Raw genomic sequence first — 4515 nt, forward strand, 5'->3', positions numbered from 1 at the left:
GAGAAAGAATGAATGAGTTCGTGAGAGTGACTGAGTGAGCGAGTGAATTGAGAGAGAGAGAAAGATTCCAAGCTACATATACATTCAGTATATAATGCAAACACACACGCACACATATATTTCTATGCATATCCCTCTATCTGTCTATATACATGTCTATCAATACATATAAATAGACCTCTCTCTCTCTCTCTCTCTCTCTCTCTCTCTCTCTCTCTCTCTCTCTCTCTCTCTCTCTCTCTCTCTCTCTCTCTCTCTCTCTCTCTCTCTCTCGCATTCACTCACTCGTAAGTCAGTATATATAATGAGGAAATTTTAGCCCCCCTCCCAAAAACGTGTCCAGCTGCTGATCTTGTATTAGAAGAATACTAATAACCAAAGCTGGAGCGATAATGATCCAATACTGTAATGAGTAATACATTTCGTGGCACATTCCTGGCCATAGAGCGGCAGCGTTAAGGTGTAGATCCTGGTAGCAAGTCATCAGGTGTAGTAATAATGGTGGGAGTTGCACACGTCGTATTCTCGTGTAAGTGTTATTTTGTAAACAAACGAAATGTAATTTTGCAATCTCACGCCTCATATAACATGAAAAATGGGAAGTGAGAGAAATGGTGAGGTGCAGCACATGCGGGAACGATTATATTTATGAAATCACAGCGAACTCGTATTTTGTGTCCAAGATCATATTTCTTCTCCATTCTCCTTTGCTCCTCTCTCTCTCTCATTCACCACTCTCCCTCTCTCTCTCTTCCTCCTCTCTTTCCTCTTTCTTTATCCTTCTTCTCTCTCTTTCTTTATCTTTCTCTTCTTTCTCCTCCTCTCCCTCCTTTTCTTTCTCCTTCTCTTCCTCTGTCTTTAACTTTCCCCCTCCTCATATATCTGTCCCTCTCCTCTCCCCTTCTTTCTCCATTTCTCTCTCCCTGTTTTTTTTCCGTAATTTCTCTTACTCTCCTCTCTCTCTCTCTGAATAAACACACACACACACGCATACACACACACACACACACACACACACACACACACACACACACACACATGATTATGAAACTGTGAATGACCACAATAATAATAACATGCCATTATTATAATAATCAGAGACCATTTTACTAATAGCCTTACATTATAAGTGATGGTACTGATATTTATGATGACATCGGTCGGAGCAGTACAAAATCTATTGACACGAATAAAGTAGTAGCAATAATTATCCTTAATATTTTTTTTTTCTTTTTTTACGAACATATGTTACATAATAACCATACAGATGATGTAAAAAAAAAAGAAAATCAATTAAAAAAAATATCTTTATATTCCTTCACATTGTAAATTCAAGCAAAAACAAAGAAAACGTTAATTATAGTAGCATGCAAATGGACATACATATGCAAACACAAATTCTAACAAAAAATTGGCCATCTCTATGAAATCTCTGTCGGAAATTGAACGAGTCTCACTTTAGAGGTGGCTTTGCTAACCACTACTACTTTTTATTTCGGCTTTTGGGTAATTGTGAGGTATATATTTTTCGTCTTTTTATTTATTCCTGAGTATTAAGGTTTGTAGGAGTTTTGTCTGTACAGAAAAATCATGACTTATGCTTGTTAAAAGGGAGGACAGCAGAAAATCCTTTTGTTTAATTATAATGGTGTTGGTATTAGTGGAAAAATAATGAGAAAAAAGAATAGTAAAAGTAAGCTAGTGGTCACATTATACTTGAACATGTTCAATCCCCAAAATGTAGATCAAGTCACCAGCTTTTCTATATCCTTCGCTCCTCAAAAAATAATTGATTTTCCTTATGAAATAATAAAATCAGAATCCTACTTATTTCTGAATAAGAGTTGAACCAACTGGAATATCTGTAGAATTTGGCATTTAAATACTACAGTTATTCAAAAATAAATAAATAAATAAATAAATGAATAAAAGTTTTACCAAGCAATCGTATTCCTATTAGACGAATTCCTGTTTTCTGACTTATTTCTTATATTATGAATAATACATTTTCAGTAAATGAATATAAATCAGTAGTTCTATATCAGTGAGTCGTTATGAATCTACAATAAGCTTTCTCACTGCATTTTCAAAAGAATATTCTAATTACAATAAAATAGGTTAACGAATTAATAAAAATGAAATATGAAATGGTATAGAGAAATAGTTAAGGATGAAAAACAAACAGGAATATAGTGCAATTTAAAATGCAAACAAAATATCTGATAATTATCTGATAAAAAAATGAAATATGAAATGGTATAAGAATAAATTTTTAAGGATGAAAAAAGAAAGAAAAAATTATAGGAGTATAGTGTAATATTAACTATTAACTTATTAACTGGTCTAAACAGGCACATCTACCGGACAGATAGATATAGATATACATCTGACATGCATTTATTTCTGTGCAAATGCATGTCCGTATATGTGCATCTTCACTGGGTCTGGCCTCGCACAAGTTTAACAAACTGCCGGTTATGTTTACTCTAGAAAAAAAAAATATTCCACACCAAAATTAGTATCCATTTTGATTTACTTTTCTTGTCATATATAGTGAAAAAAACTATCATGCATGCATAGAGTTATATATATCAAACTACTTAATTAATACAATCACCATTTTGCATTGCACTTCATATTAACTTTACTTAAATCTATCTTTACTTGTCTAAACAAGGCTTGATTGCTGACAACCATAGGGTACTTCTCTTCTGTGGGTTCATATTTCTTAACGGAAGGAAGTGGAACAAAACAATACCGCCCCACACCACAAAAAAATAGGTAAAAGATTTAAATTTCATTGACACCATTTTTATTTTTTTTCTTTCCTATTCCGTGTTGTTTCTTATTCCCGTTTTTCTTCCTCATTTATTCGTCCTCTTCCTCCCGCTTCTTTCGTTCTCTTGTTATTAATAAAACCATATGATTATAAGAGGAATAACAGCAAAATTGTGAAAACGCGCATAAACAATAACAAACTACCCAGCAAAACCAAAATTATAAAATATAACGCTCGTTACTCCACATTCCTCTAAATTATAAACAGCGGCGAGGTAGACAGAAACAAAAGTAGAAAGAAAAAAATGAAAGTCTCCAAATATAACTTACGGGTTTTCATATCCATGTTAAATTTATTATAAATATGAGATTGAACTAGCTGTCATCTACCCATCAGGCTCTAATAATTTCAAACTGTTTGACAAGTAGTTTTTGAATTGAATAACTGAATAAAGTGCAAACGGGGTGAATAAATAGAATTAAATAACTTTTAAAGATATGTAATAAAGAGATGTATTATTTCTGATCGAGGGATTTATTAATAACTTATTACTGCTGACTACTTTATCCACAAATTTCGATAAATAAATGTAAAACTATGAACAAGAGTGGTAACCCCTGTAAATAAACGACATGGCTCACTAGTAATTTGAAATACATTTTTAATGGTATTGTCGATTTGGAGGTCTGTGGATAGTATTGATAATGATAATGGCAACGGCAGAGGTCATGCCAACGAAATAGGTACAAAAAAAAAATAATAATATATATATATTTTCTCTCTCTTAATCTTAATCAATACTTAGTCGAGATAAGAAGGAAGATAGGTAGATTTTCTTTTAACTGAATATTTTCGGAAAGTAGTTATTTGAAGGAGCCAAGAAAAGAGGTATTTAAAAGAGGCTGGTAACTTCTTTTCATTCTTCTACAACTGGATATAATTTAGTGGAATGGTAGGCATACAATAATGTTTAACACATCTTACTCTTTTAGTGAAAGCACACACACGCGCGCGCGCGCAACATACATAAGTGTAATATGAGTTCTCGTAAAAGCTACAATATATATCTAGTAAAATCATAATATATATATTATATGTTTCTGTGGTGCAGTGGTAAGCGCGGTCGCCTCCTACGCGACAGACTCGGGTTCAATCCCCGACGGATACTACTCATTATTCTTTTTTTCATGAATTTTTGTTTGTATTTCTATCTATTTACCTTCCGTTCCATATATCTACTTTCTTTTTCTTTCCCCAGTGTTGACAATAAGAAGGAACATGAAGAAATTATGTTTGATTTTGGATTTTTTGATTTGCTTGGTTGTTTGTTAGTGTTTATGCGCGTTTTCACAAGTTTGTTATCATATTATTAGTATGAAAAGCAAAGACTGGGAGGAGGAAGAAGAGGACGAACTAGAGATGAAGAGAAAGAAACAAAAATCAAGACGGAGTAGGAAAGGTGGAAGGAAGGAAAGAGGCAAAAAAAGAAACAAATTTTGTTTTTATTATCTTGCTTAGTGTCATCTTCGTTCCACTTTGCCTACTTTAGATAAGAAACAGGATTTCATAGGAGAGAAGAATGATTTCCTTTTTAGAGTAGCTGTATAATTACCTATATATTGTGAAAGGTTTGTTGTCACTGTAGTTCACAGTGTCATGAAATATAAATACAAATACAATTGCACGAACCAGACAGAAAATATTAAACAATATATTAAATATTAAATATTATATAT

At 32.8% G+C, this 4515-nt stretch overlaps 1 non-coding gene across 1 annotated transcript; it reads left to right on the forward strand.

Moving 5' to 3' along the window:
* The first annotated feature begins 3875 nt into the window (after nt 1-3875).
* TRNAR-CCU (transfer RNA arginine (anticodon CCU)) lies at nt 3876-3947 on the forward strand. The gene has a single exon. It is a non-coding gene; the product is annotated as a tRNA-Arg (tRNA).
* The last annotated feature ends 568 nt before the right edge of the window (nt 3948-4515 follow it).

This window comes from Penaeus vannamei, chromosome 10, assembly GCF_042767895.1.
Source record: "Penaeus vannamei isolate JL-2024 chromosome 10, ASM4276789v1, whole genome shotgun sequence".
Taxonomy (NCBI): Eukaryota; Metazoa; Arthropoda; class Malacostraca; order Decapoda; family Penaeidae; genus Penaeus; species Penaeus vannamei.